Here is a 12759-nt window from a genome sequence, read left to right on the forward strand (position 1 = left end):
AGGCCCCTGGCCATCAAGCTAAAGGGCTGTGGAGCCTGTTGTACAACTCCACTCAGGCAAGGAAGCACCTTTGCAGCCCTGCCTAACTGTTGAGTGTAGCACCCAGTCGGCCTGAGTAGGAAGTTTAACCAGAGAATCCATGCAGCCACAGAGCCCATCCCACAGCTGCGCATGGGCAGGAAACCAACAGTTTCCAGCCATCGGCACCAAGTCTGACCTCAGGGCTCAGGCAGCCTCCTTTCCCAAATAGAAAGCCCTGATAGCAACCCCCACTTGACCAAGAATGCTGCCAGCCGACCAGTCCAGAACCGAGGTGAACTGACTGGTGAAAGACTGTCTTTGGAGAAGACCTGTAAAATGTGGAAGAGGAGACTGCTTACTCAAATGTATAGATCCCAACACAAAGAATCAAGGGTTATGAAGAATCAGGTAAACAATGACATCACTACATGAAAGTAATAAAGCCCCAATAACTGACCCTAAGGAAATGGGAGCTCTATAAACTGCAAAGAATTCAGAATATTCCTCTTAAAGAAGTTAAGCGGACTACAAGAAAACACAAATAACTAAATAAGATTAGGGAAATAATGCATGAATAAAAGGAGACATTCAACAAAGAAACAAATCATGAATGAAGGAAGGGAGGAAGGAAGGGAGGAAAAGAAAGAAAGGAATGAGGGGAGGAAGGAAAAAAAGGAAGGAAGGGACGGAGGGGGAGTGAGGGAGACAGGGAAGGGGAAAAGAAAGAGAGAGAGAGTGGGGCGCCTGGGTGGCGCAGTCGGTTAAGCGTCCGACTTCAGCCAGGTCACGATCTCGCGGTCCGTGAGTTCGAGCCCCGCGTCGGGCTCTGGGCTGATGGCTCAGAGCCTGGAGCCTGTTTCCGATTCTGTGTCTCCCTCTCTCTCTGCCCCTCCCCCGTTCATGCTCTGTCTCTTTCTGTCCCAAAAAATAAATAAACGTTGAAAAAAAATTAAAAAAAAAATTAAAAAAAAAAAAAGAGAGAGAGAAATTCTAAAGCTGAAGAATTCAGTGACTGACATGAAGAATTCAATGGAGCGCTTCAACAGCAGACTCCATCAAGTAAAAGAATCAGTGAACTATAAAGTAGGGCATTTGAAATTATCCAGTCAGAATAGCAAAAAGAAGAAAAAATTAAAAAGAGTAAAGAAAGCCTGTGGGCCTCAGTGGACACCACTAAAAGAACAATATATGCATTATAAGAATCCCAGGAGAAGAGAATGAAAAAAGGACAGAAAGATTTTTAAAACCATAATGGCTGAAAACTTCCCAAACATGAGGAAGGATATCACGAGGAATGGATATCAGAGTAATGATGCCCAAAGGACCCAAATAGGTTGAACCCCTAAACAGCTACACAGGGAGACATAATTGTCAAAAGTCAAAGACAAAGAATTTTGAAAGCAGCAAGAGTGACATATCATGTACAAGGGACCTCCTCCCCTCCCATAAGACTATGCACAGATTTCTCAGAAACTTTTCAGCCAGGAGAGAATGGGGTGATATATTCAAAATATTGGAGGAGAAACAAAAACTGTCAGCTGACCATAGTATAGCTGGTGAAGCAGTCTTCCAGAAATGAATGAGACGTAAAGAATTTCTCAAACTAAAGGAAGTTCATCATCAATATACCTGACTTATAAGAAATACTAAAGGTAGTCCTCTCTTTTTTTTTAATATTTATTTATGTTTGAGAGAGAGAGAGAGAGAGAGAGAGACAGAGCATGAGTAGGGGAAGCACAGAGAGAGGGAGAAGACTCCGAAGCAGGCTCCAGGCTCCGAGCTGTCAACATAGAGTGCAACGCGGGGCTCGAACCCACGAACCATGAGATCATGACCTGAACTGAAGTTGGATGCTCAACTGATTGAGCCACCCACGTGCCAAATAAAATGATGCTAATTAACATCATAAAAACATATGAATATGTAGAAAACTAATCTCAATTATTTCAATTCATTTACAACTCTAAATTAAAAAGTTAAAAAATAAACATTAAAAGTAATCATAACTACAAAAATTTGTTACTGGATACACAACACAAAATATAAGTAAACTATGAGGTGCCTGGCTGGCTCAGTCAATGGCGCATGTGACACCTGATCTCAGGGTTGTGAGTTTGAGCCCCACATTGGATGTAGAGATTACTTAAAAATAAAAAATTTTAATACATACATACATGTATATATGCATATTTATATGTATAAACTGAAACATTAACAATCTAAACTGTGAGGGGAGAAATAAAAATTTAAAGTTTATGCTATTAAAACTGTTATCAACTTAAAACAGAACATCATAAGTATCTTTTATATAAGCCTCATGGTAACCAAAAAGGAAAACCCTGTAGTAGTCACAAAAAGACTATGATTAAAGAGTGACAAAATATTGCTCTAACAGTCATCAAACCACAAAGAAGCAACAAAGCATCTAGGAAACAGAACATGGTTAAACAAAATGGCAATAATAAGTCTTTACCTATTAATAATTAAACACAAATGGATCAAATTCTCCAATCAAAAGACAGGATGGCTGAATGGATAAAAATATAAGATCCAATGATGTGCTGCCTACAAGAGACTCACTGCTGCTTTAAAGACACATGTAGACTGAAAGTGAAGGAATGGGAAAAGGTATTTCACACAAATGGTAACCAAAAGAAAGCAGGGATGTTATATCAGAAGAGACTTTAAGCTAAAAAGTAGTCAAGAGATAAAGTCATTATATAATGATAATGGAGTCAATCCATTAAGAATGTGTAATTGTAAATATTTATGCACCCAATATCAGAGCACCTAAGTGTATGAAGCAAATACTAACAGAATGGACAGAAATAAACAGTATTAAAATAATAATTGGTGACTTTAACATTCCACTGAATAATGGATAGATCATCCGAACAGAGAATCAGTAGATTTAAACAACACTATAGACCAAAAGGACCTAAGTGACAGATACACAGAGTATTGTCTAGGATAGGGCAAATGTTAGGCCATAATACAAATCTTAGCAAATTTAAGAAGACAGAAATTACACTATGTTTTCCAGCCATGATCATATGAAAGCAGGTATCAGTAATGGGGAAAAAAAGGAAAATTAGCAAATAAATGAAAATTAAACACAGTTCTGAACAATCAAGGCATGAGAGAAGAAATTAAAAGGAAAATAAAAGATTATCATGAAACAAATGAAAATACAGCATACTAAAACTTATGGGATGTAGCAAAAGCAGTTCTGAGAGCATAATTTATAGCAATAAATACAATACCATGAAAAAGACCCCAAATAAACAGCCTAATTTTACATCCTAAAGAATGAGGAATAACAAAATAAGTCCAAAATTAACAGAACTAAGGACGTAATAAAAATTAGAGCAGAAAGAAATGAAATAGAAATCAGGAAAAGAACAGAAAAACTAACAAAAATAAGAGTTGGTTCTATGAAAATATGAACAAAATTGATAAACCTTTACCTAACTAAAGAGAGGTTGAGCACCCAAATAAATAAAATTATAAATGAAGGAGGAGATATTATAAGTGATACAACAGAAATGCAAAGTATCATAAGAAACTACTATGTACTATTATACACAAATTAAAATCTCAAAAGAAATAGATAAATTCATAGAAATATACAACCTACCAAGTCTGAATCATGAATAGAAAATCTGAACAAACTAATTACTGTAAGATGAATCAGTAATCAAAAACCTCCCAACAAAGGAAAGTCCAGGACCAAATGGATTCATGGGTGAATTTTACCAAACATTTAAAAAGGAATCAATACCAATCCTTTTAGTATCCAAAATGCTAAAGAGTAGGGAATACTTCTAAACACATTTTATAAGGCCACTATAAAAACAAGACAAACAAACCAAAAAACAAAACCCTACAGGCTAACATCTCTGATGACTACAGATGCAAAAAGTCTCAACAAAATAACTAGCAAACTGAATCCAACAGCACATTAAAAGGATAATAGACTACACTACGATCAATCAGGATTCATCTCTACGATGCAAGGGTGGTTTAACATATGCAAATCAATAAATGTAATAATTTACCACATTAATGGAAAGATAAAAATCGTATGATCATCCTAACAGATGCAGGAAAGAAAAACATTACAAAATTCAACATCCATTCATGATAAAAATTTTCAACTAACTGGGGACAGAAGGAAAGTGAGCATAGAATTCTCAATATACTAAAGGCCATATATTAGAAGTGCAGAGCTAACATCAAAGTCAATGGTGAGAGGGTGAAAGCTTTTCCTCTAATATCAGGACCAAGAGAAGGTTGTTCACTGTCACCACTATTCAACAGAGTACTAGAAGTTCTAGCTAGAGCAATCAGGCAAGAAAAACAAATAAATGGAATCAGAATTGGAAAGGAAAAAAAAAAGTGTCTTTGTTTGCAGATGGCATTTTATATATAGAAAATCTTCAAGACTACACCAAAAATATATATACATATCTATAGCAACTAATAAATGAATTGAGTAAAGTTGTAGGATACAAAATCAACATACAAAAATCAGTAGTATTTCTATACACTAACAAGTTAAAATTTAAAATAAAGAAAACGGGCGCCTGGGTCACTCAGCTGGTGAAGTGTCTGACTTCGGCTCAGGTCATGAACTCACGGTTTGTGAATTCGAGCCCCATGTGGGGCTCTGTGCTGACAGCTCAGAGCCTGGAGCCTCCTTCGGATTCTGTGTCTCCCTTTCTCTCTGCCCCTCCCCCACTCATGGTCTGTCTCTCTCTGTCTCAGAAATAAATAAACATTAAAAAAAATTAAAAAACAAAAAAACAAAACAAAAAAAACTCCTGAGAGAAAACTAGGGAAAAAGCTCCTTGACATTGGTAATAGCAGTGATTGTTTGGATAGGACATGTAAGGCACAAGCAACAACAACAAAAAATAAACAAGTGAAACCACACCAAACTGCAAAACTTCTGCACAGTAAAAGAAGTGATCAACCAAATGAAAAGGCAACCTACAGACTGGGAGAACATATTCTCAGCCTGCACATCTGACAGTGTTAATATCCAAAAAATATAAGGAACTTATAGAATTCAATAGCACAAAAACCTCCAAATAATCCAATTAAAAATGGGCAAGGAATGTGAACAGACCTTGTTCCAAAGACACTCAAATGGCTAACAGATGCATGAAGTGGTGTTCAATGTCACTAATCATCAGGAAGGTGCTAATCAAAATCCCGAGATAGAAACTCACACTTGTCAGTATGGCCTTTGTCAAAAAGATAAGAAATAACAAGTGCTATTGAGGATACGGAGAAAAGGGTATCTTGTATACTTGTGGTGGGAATGTGAATTGGTGCAACCAATATAGTAGAAAACAGGAGATTCCTCTCAATTTTAGAATAGAACTGCTATATGATCTAATTCAACTTCTAGGTATATATCGAAAGGAAACTAAACTGCTCTCCTGAAGAGGTATCTGCACCCCACTGCAGCATTATTTACAGTAACCAAGACAAGGAAACAAATGTCTGTGGATTGATGAGTGGATAAATAAAACGTGAGGTACACACACACACACACACACACACACACACACAAATATTAGCCCTAAAAAAGAAGGAATTCTGCCATTTGTGACAGCACAAATGGACCTTGAGGGCATTATGCTAAGTGAAATAATAAAGACAAATACTGTATAATGTCACTTGTATATGGAATGTTGAAAAAAAAAAACTCATGGAAACTGAGAACACGTTGTTTGCCAGAGGGGGTGGGGGATGGGGGAACTGAGTGAAGGAGGTGAAACTATACAAATTTCCAGCTATAAAAGAAAGAAGTTTTGGAGATCTAATGTACAGCATTTTGACTACAGGTAACAACACCGTATTCTGTATTTGAAAGTTGTTATGAAAGTAAATCTTAAAAGCTTCAGAAGAAGGAAATTCTAATTATGTGAGGTGATGGATGTTAACTGAACTTATTGTGGTATTCATTTCATAATATATACAAATATCAAACTATCGTGTTGTACACCTAAAACTAGTACAATGTTATGTATCAATTATATCTCAATAAAAGTGGGGGGAGGAACTAAACATACACTATATTATCCATAGATCTGGGCATTTATCCTAGAGAAATACAAACCTGCATATGGCTTTTCATAGCAGCTTTACATGTATGTTCAAAAACTATAAATATCCAAATTGTTGCCCAGTATATGCATGAGTATATAAACTGTGGTACGTCCATCTCATGGAATGTATTAAAAAGAAACAAACGACTGACATACATTAACAACTTAGATGGACTGCAAGAGCATTATGATGAGTGTACAAAGGCAATCTCACAAGGTCACATACTGTATGATTCTATTTCTGTAATATTCTTGACATGAAAAATTACATAGAAAACAGATTAGTGGTTTCCAGGGACTGAGGACTCTGGTGTGGGTGGGAGGGTGGGTTAACACAAGGGAGAGTTTTATCGTGATTTGTAATAATCTGTAACTTGATTAGTTACAGGAATGTACCCATGTGAAAAAAATGACATCAAACTGCACACAAACTGTGGCCCAATGTCAAATTCCTGATTTTGATATTGGACAATAATTATGTAAGATGTAGCCATGGGGAAAACTGGGTGAAGGGTACATGAGATTGCTTTATACTATTTTTAAAACTTTATGTATATGTGATTATTTCAAAACAAAATTTAAAAGACAAAAATTCAATTTAGAAACCATTTTAATATCCCAGTTTTCTTCTTGTTCAAAACACTTAAAAAATGCCAAGAAAAATCATTTTATTTTTTGGTATAAGTAGTTACTTAGTTTTTTAAAAGAAATTGAATGTAAAACAAAAAAGCTAAAAGGTACCCAAACTTAAGACTTTCAAAATGATAAAAACTGTATTTCTGCATAATGACATGTCTTGAGAAAATAAATTTAAGAAACCCCAACCACAAACATTAACTTTATTATCATTAAAAACATGCATTTAATTTGGCTCTTGTGTTGGATTAAGTCACTTATTGAGGTTTATTGTTCATAAATAAGAATTGAACCCAATGATGGAAGTATAAAGTAATGATTATGTCTGCACATGGTAACAAAAAGCAAACTTTAACAGAAATTTTCAAGTATTCCCCAATACACATTCTTAAATATATTAGAGTCATATACAGGTATCCACTTTCATGAAGCTGTTAAAAGATAAACCCTGCCATTAAATTCAATCCAGAATGAAAAATCCAAGAAGCTGAAATCTTCATGTCTTAACTTTGGTTGGAGTAAATCTGTACTTGCAGTCCTACTGTGTTTTGCAAACAACAAAGAGCCGCAGGACTTAGAGCTGCAAGAACAGGGTCCTAAATGGCCCATCACTATTCTAGTAACCTCTGTTGAGGCTCTCTGAGGCATTAGCTTCCTCATGTGCAAAGTAGACACCCCAATTACATTGTATTGTTGTAAATTAGATCATGAAAATTAATATTGTCATGGGGTATATCAATATTAATGGTTAAACTCAGTAATAATATAACATTATTAATTGTAAAACAATTCTTGGTAAAAGATCTGTAAGGCAACTTTTTTCTTCAAATATTCTGCAAATTCAGTATGACATTTCACTAATTTTAAGACACACATTTTTTCACACTCAACATATCTGAAAATGACAGGTATCTTATAATTGCTTTTGGTCAGGTAGCAGTCATGACACCTGTCATTACATATGTATGTGCATCAAAATGTGGAAAATGGGTATTGGTGATTTAAAAGAAAACTCTGGAGATAACAATGGATACTCGTTTAGGAAATGATGCATCGGGGGGTTCAGTCGTGACTTCGGCTCAGGTCATGATCTGACGGTTGGTGGGTTCAATCCCAGCATTGGACTCTGTGCTGACAGCTCAGAGCCTGTATGGGGCCTGCTTCAGATTCTGTATCTCCCTCTCTCTCTGTTCCTCCCCTGCTCACACTCTGTCTCTCTCTCTCTGTCTCAAAAATAAACATTAAATTTTTTTTGTTATTAAAAAAATGAAATGATGTGTCACTAATGCTCTTGGATTACAGAGACTGACCTTATGTAGAAAAACATGGACATTGAGATTCTGAGTTGAAAGTGAATTATAAGCACTGTTTTACAAGCATCTCAGCTAATTTTGCTTTTTATGTGTGTAAGAGGGTGATACGTGATTTTTTAAAAGGGCTTTCCGTAAGTATGAAAAGTTCGACACGATAAAGAGTTGTGTCGGAGTTAAAAATGGCACTGTTTTCTTTCTCAGTGGCACGTAAAACAATGGTGTATTTTGTAAGACTGCATCTCAACTTCAACAAACTACTCTGTGCTCAAAACATTGAGTCAATTTTTAAAACTATTCTCGTTATTTCCTTTAATGTCTTCCACTAAAGTTTGATTTAAATAGTTAAATTAATAAAAGTACAAGAATCAAGTGTGATAAGACCTTGATAGAAAGTAGTGACAAGAATAGCACGTGCCATTTGATGGGAGCGCAGTATGAAAAGAAAGCTGTGCTGTGTGTGCTGTGACTGACCTGGGTGGGCCCTTTCTGTTTGGCCTTCCGGTGATCGAATTTGGTCACCGGAGTTTCAAAACAGAACGTGATTGGTGGCATCTTCTCATAAGCACTTACGACAGAGTGCTAACTGTATGCCAGGTACAGAGGTAGACACTAAAGAAAGCAGGGAGAACAGAGGCAGTCGTGACCCTGGCTTTCCCCGGTGGTCACTATGTAATGAGAAAGACTGACAAATTATCCATCGTTATCCATACTGTGAAGAAAGAGCTGGGAAACGCGAATAAAAACGAACAATGGGGAATGTTCAACTTCAGATAGTAATGGTGGTGACACTTCCATAGTGCTTCCTCTGTGTGTTCTGTCCTACATGCTTCAGAGACTCTTTAATCTTCAGAAGAACGGTGTAACATAGATTCTGCTACTGTCCCCACTTTACAGGGAGGGGGAGAGGAGGCTTTGAGCGCTTAATTTGCTCAAGGTCATACAGCAAGTAAGCGTGGACCTGGACCCAGATGGCCTGGCCCCAGAGCTTTTGCTCCTGTCCGCTACTGTGTCAGGGCGTGCCTTTCTGAGAAGGTGTCACTGAAGGTAAGGGGTTGGTGGGAGAAATCATGTAGAAAGGCCTCAAGTGGGGAGGGGTCCTTCAGTTTTAGGAAACGAAAGGAGGCCAGCATCACTGGAACCGTTTGACAAGAGCAAGAATGTTGCGGAGGCCAGTGCCACCTCACGCAGGTCCTATGGGCCAGGAGGAGCAGGGATTTCACCCTAAGTGCTGTTGGAACAAAGGGAGACTTTGCGCTGGACAGTGACATGATTTGATTTACTTTTTAAAGTATCTTCCTGGTTGCTGTAAGAAGAATTAAGAGAAAAAGGGCAATAGAATTCACATCATTCATTTATTCAAATATTAGAAAGTTTACAGAGTAGCTAGTATTTTGGCAAGCACTATTCTAGAAACTGGGCACACAGCCAGAAACAACGGACACCGGGTCCTCCACTCTGCGGTACACTTTAGAGCGGTGCGCACACACGCACGCGCTGCTGCGTCAACACTTTCTCCAATTCTGTTGGACAGATTCCATCAGTGGACACGTTTTAGTGTCTCCCATTTTACACATCAAACAAACAAAAATCTGTCCTTTGAACCTGTATTACCCTCCAGCTACCATCCCATGTTTCTTCTCCGCCACCCAGAAACAGTCCGCAGTAGCTTTGCCTCCAATTGCCTTGTGAGCCCACTACCGTCCCTTCCTCTCTTTCACCCTGGCGTCTGACTGAGGCAGTATCACCACGCTGCCGCCAGCAATGCTAAATTCTCTCTCCCCGTTTTAGAGAACTTCTCAGGGGTATTCGCGTTGCTAACGAGTCTCCCTTCTGGAAACACGCATCTCTAGTGTCTGTGGCACATCACTCTTCAGGTTTTCTATCTTGCTGGTCTCCTTCCTTCCCTGTCTAGTCAGGGGCGCGGACAGCACCGTGATTAACTCGGAGCCGAGGAGTGCTTATGACAGGGAGGACACAGGAAACAACGTTCCCTTCTCCTGCAGGCTCGAAACCTAGTCGGTACTGCAGGTGAGACATGATGGCAGGCTAGATCACAATGTTAACAATGGAGAGAGAAAAAAATGGATTTTAGCTCTATTTTAGAAGTAGAATCAGTAGAACATAGAATCGATTGGACATGGAAATTGAGGGAAAAGAAAAATCAAGGTTTCTTTCTTGAGTAACTGGTAGAATCATGGAGTTATTTGCTAAAGTTTTGAAAAGTTAAGTTTTACAATGGAATAAAGTTTAAGTGGTGACTCAGTAAAAAGCTGAATGCACATTATTCACTCAAAAATCACTGAACCTTAGAGATGATTTCATTTGATACCTTTCCACTGAAATCGATCCTTGGAAGAGGTTACGTTATTTACCCAAAGTCACACGGAGAACCGGTGACAGAAGTGGGAAAAGAACAGTTTTCTTAGGATCCCAATAAGAAGACACAGATCAAGATCTGGCAAGATGACTATTACTCACAAATTTGCTGAACCTCTAATATTTTAGTCTTCTTTTCCCCCTGACCAGTGCAATAAAGATATTGTAACAAAATGTTTGGGTTTACTGAATATAGTTAGGCACATTCATATTTCCTTAAGATAAAAATGAGGGACATAAAGGTAGACCGAATATAAATGCCAGTGTTAGCTTATAAACGGAGTAAACTCTATTGTAAAGGTTGATCAAAACATTTACTTATGTATACTATTTGTAGGAGGCAAGGTATGCATTAAATTCCCTCTCAAGTAGCTTACATCCTAATTTGTAAGATAACACACATACATAATTCAGGATAATAGATATTATAAGGTAGTGCTAGAAGAGTTGCCAAATTAATTAGTTAAAAACAAACAAACAAAAACATACTGTGGGGTAGTCCTTAAGACAAGGCAAGGTTTGCCCTCAGCCTTGAATAAGTAATAATTTACAAAGTACACAGGGAAGGGGATTCCATTAAAGAAACCTATAAAGAGTGCCCAGGATAGGACCAGGCTTGGGAATGAGGCAGGGGGTGGGGAGAGTGAGCTGTTGAGATCTGGTGTACAGAGAGATTCTCGGAGGACATCTGAGCCAAGACCTGAATGATACAGGGGAATGAATGTGATGACGGGAGGAGAGAATATTCTAGGCAGAGAGAGCAAGTATGAATAAGCACATGATCTGTCTGCATATTAGGCTCTATGGATGAATATACAGAGCTTAGTTCCGTGGTAAAAGAATCAACTATGCATTCCTTAACCTGAATTTACCTAATTCCACAGATCCCCTTTCTGATCTCAGATTCTCCGTCAGTAACAATAATCACTACTGCACAGAACATGTGACCATGTACCTAGAAGTTTTAGAAACAGAAAATAGGGTGAAATTTTGTAAAAATCAGTTGAAAAAGACAAGAGCGGAGAAGGTATCATAGGATGCTTAGATACATAAAGTTAAAAGCGGAGAAAGGAGTTATGATCATTGGTGACAGTTGTATTAACAGACACCTTATGCTTTGCACACCTTTACGTGTCACTTACTGCGGATTTTTTGTACACGCTTTACGTGCCTTGCCAGACTGTAAGCTCTCTGCAGGTAGTAAGCGGATCTCAAACACGGCACCTGACACAGGCTTTTGGTCAGTACTACCCAAGCTGATATATCAAGCCAGTAATTTATTTTACATCCCTTTGAGGATGTGTGTGTTGTGTGTTCAAAATCCCACCTACTTGCAAAGGACTGGAAAGGGCTCACGGTATCAGGAAAAGTTAACGGAAACAAGTATAGGAAACAACAGAATAGAAGCCACCTAGAAGAGGATGGAAAGAATCCTTAGGTAACTGCGAATTACGACTGCTGGCCCTCCATCAGCCGACAAAGGAAGGAGGGACCCGGCCAAATCTCGGAGGACAGCATTCAGTGCACCGCAAAGTTGGGCTCTGACATTCATCCGCAGAGGCCAACTTTCCGCTGGGCCAATACCCGCAAGGGGCTCTGGTCACGAGGACTCTCGCAGAAGCGTCACCTAGAGTCTCCCCGGGGCAGGTGCGGGCGCAGAGGCCATCGATCTGACCCTCGGCCGCCCTGGAAGGAAGGCTGCTGGGGCTCTAACTCGGTGCCGACGCTCCTGGAGAGCAGGGAGGCCGGCGCCGCGATACCGCAGGTGCCCTGTCCCCAGGGCTCTGGGCCAGGCCCGGCCGTCCCCGCCCGGCTGCACTCAGGGGTCGGAGGGGCCGACCGGCCGGCGCGGGACACAGTGAGGGTCGGCGGGGCCGCCTGGCGCGGGGCACAGGGCCGCAGCCCCCCTCCCGCCGCGGGGCCCGGGGCGGCGAGCAAGGCAGCCCGGGGGCACCGTGCGGCGCCCTCTCCGCCGCGGAAAGCCCGGCCGTCCGCCCGGCTGCGCACACGGAGGGTTGACAGGGGCGGCTGGAGCCCCGGGGATCCCCTCCTTCGCTGGGCCCCCAGAACGAGGCGCTGCCATCCCACTCCTCCCTCAGACCCCAGAGCTCACTCACCTGCAACTGCAGTCTCCGAAGTCTCCACCCTAGTCTCGCTGCCGCCACAGGCCTCACTGCGATTGGCCTGAACCGTTGTCCTGTTAGCGCTTCTCCGAGTGTGAGTGGCGCAACCAGGGGCTCTCGGCCTTGGTCCCTCCCTACGCTCCCTGAGGCCCCGCCCCGCGTGGCGTCACG

General features: G+C 40.1%; 1 protein-coding gene across 1 annotated transcript in view; it reads right to left on the reverse strand.

The window, feature by feature from the left end:
• The window catches only part of KBTBD3 (kelch repeat and BTB domain containing 3), a 34101-nt gene extending 21421 nt beyond the window's left edge, over nucleotides 1-12680 (reverse strand). The window contains exon 1 of the mRNA XM_030331639.1: nucleotides 12583-12680. The gene's annotated coding sequence lies outside the window, so the exon portion shown is untranslated. The remainder of the gene's footprint in view (nucleotides 1-12582) is intronic.
• Nucleotides 12681-12759: the final 79 nt, after the last annotated feature.

Source organism: Lynx canadensis, chromosome D1 (assembly GCF_007474595.2).
Source record: "Lynx canadensis isolate LIC74 chromosome D1, mLynCan4.pri.v2, whole genome shotgun sequence".
Lineage (NCBI taxonomy): Eukaryota > Metazoa > Chordata > Mammalia > Carnivora > Felidae > Lynx > Lynx canadensis.